Genomic DNA, 16725 nt, shown 5'->3' on the forward strand with positions numbered 1-16725 from the left:
AGCGCGGCCGGGAAGCACACCCTGGGTACCCCGCCCCGCCAATTCCCCTTCCCGGGGTCCCCCATTCGCTGGGCGGCCCTCCCGCCCTCAACCAGCCCCCCAAAAACGTTGGTTAGATGCCACGAAGTAGGTGGCAATGCCTTAACCGTATGCGTGTTGTCAGGCCCGAGGGCCTCTTCCATCCTTGTCAAGGGGAGTGCTAACCTTCTCTCCTTTCATACAACACAACTTATCCGCCGGCCGCCCGCTATTTATAGGCCTGCGCGCGCGCCGCCTTTTGCTTACGGCGACTTGGAGAGCGGGGGCACCCCGTACCGACACGGTACGCCGGGGCAGACGCCTTCCCGCAGCGCGAAGCCGCCACTTGCACACTATCGCCCAGATCCTCACACTCGCTGCCGGGTGTGGAAAAACTCGCCATTCCTTGCCCTAATGTATTCATAAAACCAGCCAATCAGAGGCTGCAAGGGACGTGCGGCAGTCCCGCGCGTCATTCAGAAAAGGAGATTCCCCCGGAAACAAAACAGGGCCGGCGCGCATTTCCTACAGCAACTCGCCTCGCGGACGGTCGAGCAGAGACTCGGAACTTCCTGCGGAAATGGAAGCGGTTTGGAGCGAATCAGAGGAGAGGAACGGTGATCCGCTCCACGGACTTCCGGACGCGGCCCTGCGCTTGGAACTGTGGGTGCTGGAGGCGAGGGGGCGCCGGGGCGCTGCCTGCGCATGCTCCGAGACCGCTTTGCACGGCTTAGCGCATGCTCTGTGACCGCAGGGCGCAGTCAGTGGGCCGCGGGTTCGAGCCCCGGAGCGGGTCTCCATGTCTCCTATCTGCTCTTTCCTCGGGGCTTGAAGAGTTAAGCCCGAAGCCGCCTGCCGCCCTGTCCCCCAGGGTTATAGCCCGGGCGCGCGTGCCGCGGAAGAGCGTGCGTGCGTACCTGTGCGGGGTGCGAGTGCACACGTGTGTGCGGTGAGTGCACACGTGTGTGCGGTGAGTGCGTGTATATACAGGGACTGCACGTGGGTGGTGAGTGAACACGCGTGTGCGTGCACGCCTGCGTGCTCACTCCGCACGCATGTGGTCCTGTCCGTCCGCGCGCGTGTGCCCGTGCACGTGTGTGTCGCTGACAGGAGGGCACGCCGACCTGCAGGGGGGCTGACTAGGGGGCCGTGAGCAGCCCATGGCATTTCTCTGTGCTTGTCTGGATGCCCGCTTCCCAAACCGCATTAGAAAACTCAGAAAAGGTCTAAATGTTAATTAGAAAAAACAAAATTTGTTGGTTAAGGCAGTTCTTAAGTCCTTCCTGCGCCCTCAGTCCGGAGCCCTGGGGCAGCGGCGGCGAAGGGCTGGTGGGGCGTCGGCAGGTGAGGCGGGGCTGCGGGGTGGACCCTGCCTGCGGGAGGCCAGCTTGCCCGCACCTGCGGCCCATGAGAAGTTGGGGTGAGCCCTTTCGTTGCACATGGAGAGCCAGCCAGGGTGGGACGAAGGAGTCCGCCCACCCCTGCAGAGCACCTGCGGCGGAGGGAGAAAGAGCGGGGGGAGGGGCCTCAGTCAGGGGCCCCTGTGAGCTGTGTGACCTGGGCACCAGCGCCCTCCAGCTCCCCAGCTCCCATGGGGAAGAGGCCATGGCACCCCCAGTTTACAGCTGAAGATGTAGAGGCCAGAGTGGTTGGGTGGTTTGGGCCGGTCACACTAGGTGTTCGCGGGAGGGAATCTGTGTTCCGTCTGTCTGCTTGTACCCGGCTCTGGTGCTCCACAGCTGGCCTCTGCACCCCAGCCTCTGCCTCGGCCCTGCGCGACCCCTCAGGTCTCGGCACACGGGAGGCTCCACCCGAGGCAGCTGGACCCCAGTGACGTCTCCTGCCCATCTCCAGGACACGTGGGGCCTCCTTCCCTTGCGTTTGCAGCTCCTGGTCCACGTGGGCTAGGAACCAAGGGGCAGGTGGCTCCTCGGGAACCCCAGGCCAGGATTTGCAAGCTTTAGAGTGAATCCGAACTACCTGGGGTCAAAATGCAGGCTCCTGGGACCACCTCCCAGAGTCAGAATCAAAGGACTGGGCAGGCCCAGGAATGTGCATTGACAAAGCATATCAGCCTCCCCCTTGGAGCAGCCTGTCTGCTCTGGGTGGACGGTGGGAGATGCCACGTCTTCCAGGGGACCCAGCAAGAGTGACAAGTGTGGGAAGGGTGAGAAGAATCAGGTCTTCCTGGGGTTGGGCAGGCCAGGAGGCAAGGACCCAGGAGGCAACATCTCCCTCTCAGGCTGCATTTACTGAGCCTGCTTTTCTGGGTGTCTGCTGCGGGGGCGTCCAGGACTCGAGGCCAGATGGCGCCTCCCGTCCCCTTCGCTGTGGAACTGGAGGGCATCCCGTAGTGTACGTGGAATAAACGTGTGGTCAGCCTTGGGGTTACTACAGCGAGACCCCTGCCTTCAGCCCTGGTCCTGGCATGTTCTCAGCGCCGCCCCACACAGCCAGTCACTGGCTGGGAGAGCCCTCCGGGCCTAGTGGGTTGCTCTGGGCCGGAGGAACAATTGGCCAACTGCCTCGTGTCCTGGGCGGGAGGCTGGATGGGCCAGCGGAGTTCTCACCTACAGGGGGGCAATTTGCTTGTTCACGCCCCCTGAGTTCACCAGGTACAGAACCCACTGGACCCTCCCCAGGGGCCATCCCCAAAGGCCCCCACATGAAATCAGGTGACACCCAGAGAAAGTTCCAGAAGTCAGAGAGGTGAGCTCACCTTGCTGACCTGTCCATTTTGCACATGCCGAAACGGAGGGAGGGGAGGCACTTGCCCGAGGGCACCCAGAGGGTTGTTGCTAATGTTTGGGGTGAGGACCCAGCCCCCGACCCCCAGATGGTGGAAGTGGGTAGGGGTGTGGGTTCCCTTCCAGCCCTGGTGAAGCCCCAGGCCTATGTAGACCCTTCTCCGAGTGTCCTGCGGAGTTGCTGGATAAAATACAGGATTTTATCAAACAGCAATGTTTCTGCGAAGGTATGTCCTGAATGTTTTATGGGATACACTTACGCTAAAAGTTATCCATTGTTCTTCTGAAATTCAAGCTTAGCTGAGGGTCCTGAAGCTTTATTTGCTCCGTCCTGCAACCCTGATAACAGGTGAGGGGACTTTAAATCCTTTGCCCACGAGGCATTTCCCACGGTGTCCTCCACGAGACCACTCAAGCTCTCCCTGTGGAGAAGAAGCTTGTTTGGGAAATCCTGTGTGAAACAAAATTGCATGACCCTCCCCTCCCCTTAAAGAAAGCGCCCGTTGGTGGGCCGTGGAGCTCATGAGAATGGGAGACTGAGGCCTGGGGCGCAGCGTCTTGGCTGATGGGCTGTGGGATGGGGTCTGTGCAGGAGGGAGAGAGGAGAGTGCAGGGGAGGGGGAAACAGGGAGAGGAGAAGTGAGGCCACGTGCACCTACAGAGGGGAGGAAGAAGGAGTAACTGAGATCTGCTGGGCTCACCCGAGAGCGTCTGCTGGCGGCAAGCACCAGGTTTGCAGGTGGGCACTTGGAGACCGGGGCTCTGCAGGCCCAGCCTGGGTCCGGTTGTCAGCTGGTCCCCAGAGCTCTCAGCATGCTTCAGGTGCTCCCCGTTATTTAGAGCAGAAAACCTGCCCGGCCCTGCCTACAATACTGTCCCGGCCCCAGTGGCTTTGGAGAGCTTGAATTTTCCCAACCTCGACCACGTCTCTGCGTCAGATCTGGAGAAGCCTGGACTCAGGTGGGAAATCTGCGGCCATTGGGGTCTCCCCACGTGGGCTTTTCCCTCCCTAGAAACCCAGCTGTGTGAACGGCCCAGGTCTGCAGTCTCTCACAGCTCGTAGTTCCTGGCCCCCTGAGGACAGGCGGGGCCGGAGATGGGAGCAGAGTGGAAACACCGGCCACCCCGCACAGTCCTGCAGGATTCGGGGTTCAGTGGTGGGATGAGAGCTACAGCTTGATTCAGGGAATTCCTCTTGGAGATACATCTTGTTGGCCGTGCCTGTGATCTGCGCGGGGTGGCGCTGGGGGAGCACGGCCCCCTGCCCCCCTCCCTTCCTCTGCCGACTGTCCAGGCGGCCCCAAAGGCCTTTCCAGGTTCCTGGGAGGCTTTCAGCTGGAGGGGAGAGCAGTGACATTCCCAGGAAGAGCGACAGGCCCTGAGGACTCATTGCCTTTTGGAACGGAAGGCCTTGGTGACCCAGGACCCAGCTGGGGCTGTCATGAGCCTTTTGGCCTGACTGCCGGGGCCCACAGGGTTGGCTTCAAGGCCACTGCTCACGGCCACCAAACAGACCAGGGGCCTTTGGAATCGGGCAGGTCTGTGGCCTGTGGATGCCCCCGTCCTCTGGCTCCTGTCCTGCTGGCCTAGGAGTGGCCGGTGGGCTGTCCCCAGGGTGCTGGGTTCCTGACCTCCGCCTGCAGTTTGCAGTGTGTGAGAGGGATGCCTCATTGGGCAGTTCCAGGAGCGTCCACCAGGGGGCGGGCCTGCACCTCTCAGCGCCCAGGCTGCAGGCACGGGTGAACCAGCCTGGGCGCCAGGCCCTGGGCCAGTGGCGGCCAACCTTCGCTAAGCCTCAGCCCCTGGAGCACAGCCGGCTTCCTTAGCGCACCGTGTGGCTCTCTGTAGCCCTGGGAAAGTCGCCTAACCGGCCCAGTGCCTCAGTTTCCTTCCCCGACAGGACCGGAGCTCAGGGCTTGGCTGCAGGGAAGGCTCAGGAGGGCTGGCTATTCTTGTCCCATTTTCCAGATAGAGAAACTGAGGCTCTCGGCATTGATGGGATGTCTGCAGGGGGTATACCAGAGGGGCAGGCAGTGGGGTCTGCAGTCCAGGCTCCTGAGCCCCCAGAGGCTCTGGGCGATGTTGGCCTGGGGCTGGTGGGTTTGTGGGATTCCTGGGATTGCCTGACCTGCAAATGGAACCTGACACTTCTGGGCATTAGTTCTTCCAGAAGTCCGTTTCCCTCCGCTATACAGCAATACCTGCTCATGGCGTGTGTATTTGAAACCACACCGAGCAAAACAGCCCCAACCCCACCACACAACCCGGTCGGTGGGCACCGTTTTTTGCATTTCTACAGACAAGAGTGATTTGCATTATTATCAGTTTCCTATTTCCTGTAAATGGCAGCGCTGTGATCGCTTTGAGCGTTGGTGGGCGGCGTCCTAGGCCACCCGTCAGGAGGTTTGCGTGTGGGGGAGGGGGCGCTCCAGATAAGGCCTTTTTGGTGAATAACTTTCCAGATTTTTCTCTGGGTATTAATGGGCCCCGATGGTTTTAAAACAGGGTATTCCTTGCGGTACAGATGCGGTTGCCCCGTCATCCCGCGGACGGGGCGCGTGGGTGCGTGGCTCCGTCCGTGTTCAAAGCGCGCTTCCTCTTTGCCCCCGAGAGCTGTTCAGGGCGGCTGCTGTGTCCTGCAATCGGTGGCCCAGAGAACACGCGATCTTTGAAACCTGCTTTGCTTTTCTCTCTCTGCACGTCTGTGGGGGCTCCAGGCAGGGTGGTGATGTCCCCCCCAACGCCGCCGGCACTCCCAGGGGCTCCCCGGCTCCCTCCCAGGGATGCCCCCAGGCCACTCGGCCATGCCTGCAGGGAGAGGCCTCTCCTCAGGGGCTGCTATTAATAAAGTGACCGCTGACCCCCGGACGTGGGGAGGGAGGAGGGGACGGAGTGTTCCCAGGGTTGGCGTTTGGCCGGAGGCCTTCCTTGCGTGACTGGGAGGCCTCCAGAGCGCTCTGGCGCTGCCCTGGCCCGTGGCCCCCTGGCCCGGAAGCTCTGCGGGGACCACGTGCGGGGGCTGCCCTTCCTCTGGGATATAAATATCCCAGCACCGGCCCCCTGCAGCCTCCGGGGAGGGCCGGGGAGGGAAGGAGGAGCCGCAGGCCTGTGACCCTGCGGGCCTGAGACCCAGGTCGTGGCCCTTGGGGAGCTGGCTGTGTGTGTGGGCCCCTGGGATAGCCTGGCAGCGGGGCCCTGCTTTACTTCTCTGCTAGCTTGGTCGTTGGTGGGTGCCGGCTGGGGCAGAAGGGGGGCCCTGCCCGTGGCTGGAGGGACGGGGAGGACATGAGAACGGAACAGTCTTCTCTACACCTCGTGGCTGGAGGGACGGGGAGGACATGAGAACGGAACAGTCTTCTCTACACCTGTGTGCACCCCTCTGGGGCCTCGGTCCTCAGGTTCCAGGAGGGGGACACAAGTGACCAAGTCCCGACAGGACGGCGTGGCCAGTGCTGTACTGGGTGCCTGCCTCCCATCCCTCACCTGTCCTCACACAGCCCGGGGAGGGCGGGGGGCCTGCATCTCGCAGGTGAGCCCTGGAGGCTCAGGCGGCCACTGCAGGCCACATGGTGGGTAAATCCCGCCACGGTTCCCTGGATGCTCCCGAAAGGCTTCGGGTTCTGGTCCCGCCAGCTGGAATCGGAAGAAACGTGCTGGAGGAGGGGCCGAGCTTTCCCAGCACTGCAGGGCCCAGGGCCTGGGGGGTGGGGGTGCAGACACAGCCCCTCCTAGTTCCTGGTCCTGGTGGGTCTAGCTTGACAGGGATGGTGGGGGACCATGACGAAGCACTGACAAATCACAGCAGCAAAACTCATCCTTAAACACGTACTGGAAAGGGTTTACTGGAAAAGATGCTGCCAGACAGGCATGGCTGACCCAGGAGGAAGGGGGAAGCCTGGGCTATGGGCTCTCTCCCAGTCTGGCCAAGCAGAGCCACCTCCACCCCTCCCCCTCCCCGGGGCTCTGCTGGAGCCGGGGGCTTACAAGAGTCCTTCTGCCCCTGCGACCTGGGCTCTCCTTTCTGCACATGACAGAGGAGAAAGCTGAGGTTCAGAGAGGACCCCCAGCTAGAAGGGAACAGAGAGGGATTTGAAGGCAGCTCTGGGTAACTGCAAAGCCCGGGCTAGCCCCACCTCCTCTGGGGGACTGAGACTTCCATCAGAAGCCACAGCCCCTTGCCCCCCACAGTGCCACGCACGGTCAAATACATTTGGGAAATTCTGCTTGCAGTTCTCCCGGAGGGCCAGTGTGCAGAGCAGCAAAGGCTCTGAGAAGTCCCGTATGGAAGAAGTCTGCTCCCCTCTGCTTACCCAAGTGCTTTCCAAGGTGGGGTAGGGCCCATCCCCAGGGGCGGGGGCAGGGCCTGATGGGGTACAGGCTGCTGTGAGCTGCTGTGGTCAGGTTGTCCAAAATGTCTCCCTTTGAATAAGCCACAGGGCCTGGGGCGAGTCGCTTTCTCTCTGCACTGTCTTCTCAAGTGAAAGGAGGGGAGAAACGAGAAACAAGGCCCTTTCTGCAGGGCTGGTGGGGGGCACGGAGGAAACCTTGCCGAGCACTAGTCCCTGACACTCTTCCTCCGGGGAACCTGTGCTTGTTGAAGACCTTCTGCATGTCTTGCCCTGCACCTGCTGGGGCAAGAAGACCGTCCCCAAAAGGCACATGGCCTACCCGCTTGGAGGAAAGCCGACAGTGGACAAAGGTTTCCTGACTTGGATTTTGAGTTCCAGGGGCTGAGGGAACTTGTCTAGGAGAGGGCTGGAAAGGACAGGCTGAGTTTGTCCGGGGAAAGTGGGGAGGACTCTGGGAAGAAGACTCAGCCTGTACAAAGGCCCTGGGGTAGGGAAAAGCAGGACCGACCCCCAGACTGGAAGAAGGGGAGAAGCTCAGGAAGGCCCAGAGGCCAGGAGGCTGGTGGGGCTCCCAGAGGCCGTACAGGTGAGCAGGGGCAGGGGCAGATGATAGGATCAGATGTCACGGGCCAAGGTGGGCAGCGTGGGGGAGGCAGCCCAGTGAGTCACTGTGGTTGCCAAGTGAGATGTAGGACTGGCTGGCTTGCCTCCTCAGTGCCTCTCCGGGCATCCAGCAGCCCCCGCCCTGCCTGCCCATCTTGTCCAGGGCCTTGGGTGCCGCACTGAGGGGGCTGCAGAGTGCTTTGCCCAAGCTTCTCCTGGGGGGGGGTGGTCAGCAGAGCCCTCTCCTGCTGACCGTATCGGCCCCCAGATGCAGGCGACGCAGCTTTGGAAGAGGCGAGAAGGGATTTGGGGAGGCCGTTCTGGATATGCACGCTGGCTGCCTCTGGCCCGGGCATGGACCGGCACAGTGCCAGGCTCCGAGGGACCTGGGGATGACCTGCAAGGAGGCACCGGGCCAAGGTGCATTTGGGGAGGGGGCGGGGGCATCTGCCCCCTTCTGCACCCCCTTCATCTGCTCCCTCCACCAGGACTGCACTCCCAGGGCTGCCTCTGTGCCAGCTCGGGCCTCCCTGGAGCCACAGGGCGGGGGGTGTGCTCCCATTCGTGGGTGAGGAAGCAAGCGCAGCAGGGTGGGGTCCCAGGGGACTGGGGCGGGGGGGGGCATCTTTTGGGTCATGTGCCCGGGCCCAGTCCGGACTTTGTGGACACGGAGGACACAGCCCCAGAGGCAGGCCTGACTGGGAAGGTCCCACGGGGCGCAGGACAGAAGGGTGGGCCCAGGAGGAGGCCTGGATGCTGCGGGCCAGGCCCGGCCCATTCTTGGCTCCCCGAGTGTCCTGCCCCTGACCCCTTCCCCCCTGTGTTGCCCGTGGCCCCAGTAGCCCCTGCTATTTCCCGTCCCGCCGAGCCTGGGCCTGATCACGTCCCCAGCTCCCAGCAGGCTCCATGCCTGGCCTGCTGCCCGCCCAGACGGCAAGAACCGCAGCAGACGCCTGGGCATGCCGCAGACGACGTGGGTCCCGGGACCTCCCGTGAGCCGGGCATGGGCTGATGCTGGGGTGTGGTAGGAACCTGGGGTCGAGGCCGGAAGGAGCCCGCTCCCGCCCTGCTGGAGCTCTGGGTCCGGGGCGGGGCAGGGCTGTGTGCTGCTGGGACTCCGGGGTCTCTCCCGCATGGTCGAACCCCTGCTTGGTCTCCGCATGGGCTTCCTGTGGCTGCTGGAGCAAAGGACCACAGGCTGGGAGGCTGAACACAACAGAAACATATTCCTTCCCCGTTCTGGAGGCCCCAAGTCCCAAACCCAGGTATCACAGTCCTGTGTTTCCTCTGGGGGCTCTGGGGGAGGGTCCTTCCTGCCTCTCCCAGCCCTGTGGCCCCAGTGCTCCTGGGCTGTGGCCACCCCTCGAGTCTGCTCCGTCTTCACACAGCCTCTCCTTTTCTGTCTCGTGTAAGGACACTTGTCATTGGGTTGAGGGCCCACCCTAATCCAGGATGCCCTCATCTCGAGACTTCAACATAATTACATCTACAAAGACCTGTTCCCGATAAGGTCACAGTCACAAGCTCCAGGAGATGCGGCTCGAGAGCCCGCCATTCACCCCACCACACTGTCCGGGCCTCAGTTCCTGCATCTGTAGAATGGGGCTATCATGAAAACTGGATGGGTCTGGGCAGAATGAGCATCACTGTTTTTCCTGGGCCCACCTGCTCTTCTCCTTTATCTGTAGAGGGGTCGGCCCCTCCCAGGGGCAGCAGCCCTGTCCCAGGGTTCAGGACTGGGTTTTGGCCCCTGCTCTGTCACCAGCCCCTTCTCGACCTTGGAGACATTGCTCCTGCATCTGGGAAATGGGAAGATTTTTTTCCTGGGGAGGGGGTCATGGGGGGGTCTGGTTTCCGCTCCCCAGAAAAATGCATCTGTGTGCACACACCAATTCCAAGGGCTCAGACACACAATCAACCTTTCCATCAGGCCCAGAATGATAGGTTGAGGCCAGCCTCCCACCCCGTGCCTTCCCCCTCACGCTTCTCCCTCTGCCTGCACGCACCCCCCCCCACCCTGCCAGCGGCCTCTCTCCTTCCAGGATGCCCTTGAGCCCGGCGCCATTCCCTTGCAGGGAGCCCACACCGGGCGCTGCCCCGGCCTGCTGCAGGTGGTCCGCATGGTCTCCCCGTCTGCTGCACTCCTGGCCCCGGGGGCACAACCGGGGGCCTTGTGCCAAGTTCAGGAGCAAGGGATGGGGACAGTGGGCAAGGAGAAGGAGAGGGTCTCTAGGCAGCAGGGGCTGAGTCAAGAGAGGGAGGCCTGACCGGGCAGCCGTGGGGGTCCTAGAGCCCAGGAGTTGCCCGGCTGGGGGGCTCTGTGTCAGGACTGAGAGGGCAGGGGCGGCTCTGATGTCTCATGAGTGTGGTAAGCATCTCCTTCCTGAGCACCTGGCCTCCTGGGGGGACAGACTCCGGCCAGGCTCTAATCTTTGGGTCTCAGGACAGGACAGGAGGGCCTGTGGGCCAGGCAGCTGCTCTCCCCAGGGCGCCCCAGCTCATGGTGCTGCAGGGGACCCTCCTCGTTAGCCCCCTCCAGCAGCCCCCCCAGTGCCACCCCAGGCTCCCTGCAGAGCTGGCTCAGGGACCGACAGATGTGGGGTGTCTTCCTGTCTCTTCCGCTCACTTCTCTTATTTATTTAGCCTGGAGTAACCCCCACTGTTGCCTCTGCTCAGTGGGGCGCCAGCATCCTCCACACTTGGCCCTGCGACCTTGGGATTCTGGCCTGCCAGCTCCCCCTCCCTTCCGGGCCCACGTCAAGGGTGGGCTCAAGGGACCCGTCCGCGCAGCCCGGTGCAGACTGCATCAGGCTGTGGGTGTGCGCCCAGCGAGGCTGGAGCTGTGAGGGGGCCAGGCCCCACCTGCTTCCCCACCCATTCGCCCACAGACCCCTCCACTTGAGCTGGGCTCCCATCCTAAGGTGGCTCGTGACCTCCGCGTGGCCGCGGCCACGGTGTGGACCCGATCCTCTGCCTGGACCATCACCACATCGCACAGCATCACCCTTGCTCCTCCTCACTCTTCCTTCCTCCCCCCTCCCGCCAGGACCCCGTCCCTTCTCCAGCCCCCGTCAGGTGTGGGGTGAGTGCTGGAAGACCCTGGTCACTTCTCCAGCTGTCTGCACTCCTTAGAGGCTTCTTCCAGGCCGGGCTTCTAGTTCCTTCTATGGGCTGACAACCCCACATCGCTGTCTGTGCAGTGCCAGTTTCCCCCCACATGTACCCCCTCAGACTGATGGGAGAAACGGGGCGGGAAAGTGAGGGGAGCAGGCTCTCTGCAGGCAGGGGGCTTGGCTTCCATCTCAGCGAGCTGCTCTCTCCGGTGAAGCCTCTCCCGCTCTGGGGTCCCTGTCCCGGCGGCCCTGGGAGTGGGCTCCTCTCTGCAGCTGCCCCCGGACAGGTGCTCCCACGGGCAGGGGGGCGAGGTCCCGGCACGGGGTCCTGGGTTGAGTCTCAGTTCCGGCGGTGGGAGGGGTCAGCAGGTGGTTTCAGGGGCCAACGCAGTCCCAGCCGTGCTCCGGCGTGACCCTCAGAGACCCCGGGGCGGGTGGGTCAGGCGTCACTGCCCTTCCCAGGTAAGAGGCCTGGGAGGGAGCGTGCTGCTTTGCAGACGCGCCAGCCCAAGCCTTTGCAGGCCCCGTGCTGGGCTCCATGCGGAGCTTAGGAAAAGCGCTAAGTTCTAGTGGTTGTGGTCACGAGAAAGAGTCAAGCAGACTTGGGGGACACAGAGCAGAAGGGAGGGGGAAGCGACAAGGCAGAAATCAGTTCTAGCACGCCAAACCACCTGGGGCGGGATTTGGGTGCCCATCTTGCACTGTTTCCCGTGTGTGCGAGCACGCATGTGTGTGTGTGCACGCCTGCGCGTGGGTGTGTTCATGTGTGCAAGCCTGTGTGTACGTGTGCATGCAGGTGTGTGCACAGGTGCGTGTAGGCATGTGCGCACGTGTGCACGGGGGCATCACCGGGATCGCGCCTTACCGCTGCCTCTCTTACCCTTACGTGTGACGTCCCCGCGTGAGGTCCGTCTACCACATGACTTTCAGTGCCCACGCGGCAGTTTATTTACTCCTCCCCCATGACCCGTTTTGACTACTTTTGCCGTCGCCAACACCAACCTCCGGATGTTCTTGCCCACGTCTCTGATGGGGAAAGTGAGATGTGAAGGGACAGGCCAGGGGGCATGAGTGTGTCCCTCTGTGTCTGTGGAAATGGCCCTTTTCCTTCCCCGACTGCAGGTGGTGAGCCCGAGTGCCTTTCCCTCCGTCTTACTAATTTCAGGTGTCAGCAGAGAACATCCCAGCCAAGTCCGTGCGGGCAGAGATGTCTGTGTTCTAACTTTTGAATTCTGTGATGCTAGACGTTTCGAAAGGCACCCTGTCTGTGTGAAACATAAAGCCTGTTTCAGCCTTATGTGCTACACCTGTTTTTCCAAAATCTGTGCTTTGTCTGGGGTTGGTTTTCCTCATGGAACATTAAGTTTGTTCTCCGTTCAGCTGGGTCGCCCCCCTCGGTCAGGGCGGTCTTGGCATGTGGTGGGTGGTGTTAGGGCGAGCCTGGGGGGTGCGGGGCGGGCAGACCTCGGTGGGCAGGAGGGTGGCTCTGGGGGCCGACTCGGCCCCCCCGGGGGGCTTTCTCCGGCGGGGTGGGGTTGGGGGGCCAGGCGCTCATGCCCTTGGCCTCTTCCTGGAAATGCATGTCGCGGCGGGACGGCTTGGGGTCGGCCCTTTTGGCTCTTCTCAACTAAACAGGATATTCCGAGCAGTAACCGAGATGACGCTGTTTGTTTGTAGGGAAATCGAAGATATGTGACTGTGTGCGCGAGCCTGTGTAGGAAATGGGGCAAGACTCACCCAATTAACAGAAAAAAACAAAAACAAACCTCGACTATCCTTACAAATCCATTTCCTTTCCAGTCCAGAGCAGTGGGGGGGGCCTGCCCCGAGCTCTCGGCGCCCCCAGGTCACGGGAGAGCCCCCTGGACGGAACCAGACACTGAGTGAGGATGAAGCATGAGGGCGCTGGCCCCGGGCAGTCCGAGGAAGACGGGATCTCAGGGCGTCCAGGCTAATGATCCCCTACCCCGCACCCAGAGGGCTCCCCCGAGGCCAGCGAGGATGGGGTCCTTGGGCTGTTTCCAGGGCATTCCATCCATGTTTGCTTTGAACGAGGCCTGCTTGGCGGACAGGCTTCCCAGCATGATGCCCTGGGTGGGGCTATGGCTGATGTCTGTCTTCAGACCCATTTGCAGATGAGGAAACTGAGGCCTGGTGCGTGGGAGGCCTCTGCGGGACTGGGGCCCTTCTCCTGCTCCTGCCTGGTCTTACCCCACCATCACCTGAGCACAGGGAAGGCAGAGACACTCATGTGCCGCTCGGACGCCGGCCGTATCACGGCTCCAGGTCTTGCGGCCACAACACGGGGAAAAGGCTTCCAGGAAAGGGTCGTGATGGCAAGGATCGAATCCGAGCATGAGTGCGGGCATGAGGGGGAGCTCAGTCAGTGATGCTGACGGACGAGAGAGGGTTGGATTTGTGTTACTGTGACAGTTTTGCGTCGGTGATGCCCGTGAGGCTGCTGGCCTGGAGGGGAAGGGACGGTCTAGCGGCTCTCTTGAGGGGCCCTCCTGGTTGGTGCCCCTGCCTTCCAAATGTGTCAGGGTTCGGGAAGCGGTCAGACAGCCAGCCTCCCAGGGATGCCCCTCAGTGGGCCTGCTCACACGTCCCCACCACTGACCTGGGGGACGAGGGTGGCGTCTGGCCCCGGGTCGCTGGACTCCTGGGGACCAGGTGCCTCAGAGCAGAGCCCCGGCCCGGTCTTTCTCCAGCTGGAGCCTCTGCGTCCATGTCTGTAAAATGGGTCTGTCCGTCCCACCCCACTGGTGAGAACCCCCAGCAGGGTCAGTCTCTGTGTTGGCCCTACAAGCCTCACGTGGACCCAGAGTATTGCACTCTTTTCCCAGAGTGCCTGCCTGCCACTTGCTGGCCTTCCCAGGCCCTGGGATGGGTCAGCCGATGCTCCTTAAGCGTCTCCAGAGGCTGGGCCTCGGATTCCTGAATTGAGGAGGCACGCCGTCGGGGTTGACTGCCGGCCTGCCTCGGATAGCACGGACTGGCTCCAATATGAGGGTGCCAGTGCCCAGACTTTCCACCGATGGGGTGCGGGGCTCGGCCCTCCTCTGCGGCCCACGTCTCTGCCGGCCGTGGGGCCACGTGGGCTCCTGTCAGGATGGACGGCCTGGAGCTTCTGGAGGCAAGGGATCACCCAGGCGGGCCATGGGAGGGTGACGGCAGGGGCAGGGATGTTCCCACACAGAGGAGAGGCAGGCAGAGCTGACCCCGGAGCTCGGAGTCCGACCCCCAGCCAGTGCCAGACGCTGAGTGAGAATGAAGTTATGGGGCTCCAGAGCCCGGGGCCCCCCCCACACGTCGGGCTGTGCAGGGTGGGGGACAGGACCCCGGCCTGTCTCCGAAGCTTCCAGGAGCTTGGAGTGTTTGATCTCCTCTCCATCCCTCCCCGCTCGGAATCCAGTTAATCAATAGAAATCTCTCGTGTGGCACGTCTCCGAGCCCCGCAGGCTCCTACAAGATTGATTAACGCCAGCACCAATTCCTCGGGCTGCACGCCTCCGAAAACACGGCCCGTTCTCAGGTTGAATTGCTTCTGTGCGCCCGGTGTAAATAAAGGAGGGGGATAACGTGCGAGATTTGTGGCCGTGTTCGGTGGCTGTTGTTTCCTACTCGCTGGTGCCGGAGGGAGAGGGTGGGCAGGGGTGGGCGGGCGGGAGAGGTGGGCTGGCGGGCAGGCAGAGGAGGTCAGGGAGAGGAGAGAACTGGAGGGATGGAGGGAGGTGGTGGGGTCACAGGGGCTCGGGAGGGAGGTGCTAATTGGTTCTTTTTCTCTCTGGCCGTCTGGGGGAGGGTGACGGGCCGGGGTGGGCGCTTTGGGCCTTGCAGCGGCAGCCAGGAGGGCGGCCTGGCCCCGCTGTTCTTCCAGCCAGTGCAAAGCGAGGCCAGGAGGGCCAGAGCCCAGAGCAGGGAGCCGGGACTGAGCCCGGGGGTCACACCCCTTTGCTGGGTCCATGACCCTGCGTTTGGTGGCCTCCCAGGCAGGTCCCCATGTGCCGGTCCTCTCCCTTCCCAGCCCGGGCCCTCTGTCCCGTGTGAACGCACTCAGCCCCCGCAGGTGCTTGTGGTCTCCTCTCCTCCGTCCCTTGCAGCCGAGGCACCACGCGACCCCTGTGTGTGCGAGCCATAAACACAATTAAGCGTTTTCTAGTAGCCGCATTAAAAAAAGGAAAAGGAGCTGGTGAAATTAGTTTCAAGAATGTATTTTAGGTAACCAAACGTACTCTGCATACGATCATGGCAACGTGCCGTGAAGAGACAAGGATTCGTGCGGGTTTTTGTTTTGGGCTCGTCTTTGGGATCAGGAGTGTGTTTCATACGCGCGCCGTCTCGGTTTGGGCCAGCCGCGATGCAGGTGTTAGGTGGCCAGCGTGGCAAGGAGCCCGTGCTGGATGGGTGGCTCTGGACCTGCCTTGGCCTTGCCCTTGGCCTTCTGATTGCGGGCACCCCGTTTAGTCCTGGTGACAGCCTTGTCGGGGAGCTAGTGGGGGGCCTGACAGGTGGAGGGCCCCGGCGCTGCTGTGGAGGGAAGGGCGAAGGTTTGTGTGGAGAGAGAGCCATGTGATCAGGGCCACAGTCCCAGCTCCGTCACCTCCCGGCTACCCCTCCACCGCCCTCCCCACCTGCAGGGGCCCCGGGGCACCTCGGGCTGGGAGCAGGGGCTGCGGCCGGCTGCCGGGATGATGATGCCCGCCGGTGGTCATTATTGTGCGGTCCCCCGCCTGCTGGCGTCTAGCAGTGGTGGCTCAGCTTGGGCAAGACCGTCACCCCCTTTACCGGCTCACATCGGGTGGCCTGGGTCCTGGGAAAGCAGGGGGTGTGAGTGTGGCCTGCTCCTGTCCTGTCCTTGCAGTGGGAGGGCGTGGGGACTGTAGCTGGCCCCGAAGCTGCCTGTCCAACTGGACACTGACTGTCTATATAGCAAGAGGCAGGCAAAGCCTAGATGTCTGCGTGCCCTCTGCCCTGGGGGTGGGGGATGGAGGGATGGGGCGGTGGGTTTTCAGGAGAAGCAGCTACCTGGGCCATTGGCTCCGACCCGGCCCTCCCCTGCTTCAAGCCCTCCGTAGCTCCCCAGTGCCCTCAGACCCCAGGCTAACACCCAGCTCTGCCTCACCAAGGCTGTTCCTCCTTCCTTCACAAGGTCGATGTCTGCAGTCCACTGAGGACCTGGCTCCCTGTCACTTCAGCTTCGCCGAGCGTGGGCACCGAGCTGCCTGGATGGGAGCCTTAGCTGGGAACTCCTGAAGGTTGAGTGGACATCACCTGGGGGAGGAGACCAGGCACAGAAACTCACAGGTGAGGGGTAAGGGGGCTGGAGCTGCCGGCTGGCTGTGGGCGGGGGCCTGAAGGCCGAGGCGGGTGGGTGCCCGAGGCTGCAGGGCCCTGGGCCAGGGGGGCCAAGGAAGCAGAAGGCTGGGTTGGGGGGACGCTTGGAGCAAAGGGCAGGACCGTGGTGGGCCAAGTCAAGGAGGCTGGTGCCTCTTCTATCCTTTGGAGAATTTCCCTCATTTTTGGCTGTGGCATCGTACCAGAAATGGCTGGGGAAGGCAGGCCAGCAGAGGCTGGTGCGCCTCTGCTGTCTCCCCTGGCCTGTGGCGCCTCGAGGCCCCAGTGTGCTCCTAATTGAAGAGAAAGGCCAGGGATCAGGAACATTTGAGCCCTCAGCTACCCTTTCTGAGGGCCTTGGCGACCAATGCCGCCCCGTTTTCCATCACAGCCCAAGGTTGGCTGGTTCTTGAAGGTCCAGGTGGAGAGCCCAGCACTGCGGCAAATGCAGTCTGCTCTCAGCAGCGGGGTTTTGCGGGGCTTCCCGGAATTGGGGGGCTGAGGGCTCCAGGACTTGCGGGCCGCCAGGGACTCTCCCTTGATGTGCAAGGACACGCT

The 16725-nt window shown here is 62.5% G+C and overlaps 1 non-coding gene across 1 annotated transcript; it reads right to left on the reverse strand.

The window, feature by feature from the left end:
* Positions 1 to 100: 100 nt before the first annotated feature.
* LOC121103157 lies at positions 101 to 226 on the reverse strand. Its single transcript, XR_005835315.1, has one exon. It is a non-coding gene; the product is annotated as a U6atac minor spliceosomal RNA (small nuclear RNA).
* Positions 227 to 16725: the final 16499 nt, after the last annotated feature.

The sequence above is a fragment of the Ursus maritimus genome, unplaced genomic scaffold, assembly GCF_017311325.1.
Source record: "Ursus maritimus isolate PB19 unplaced genomic scaffold, ASM1731132v1 scaffold_17, whole genome shotgun sequence".
Taxonomy (NCBI): Eukaryota; Metazoa; Chordata; class Mammalia; order Carnivora; family Ursidae; genus Ursus; species Ursus maritimus.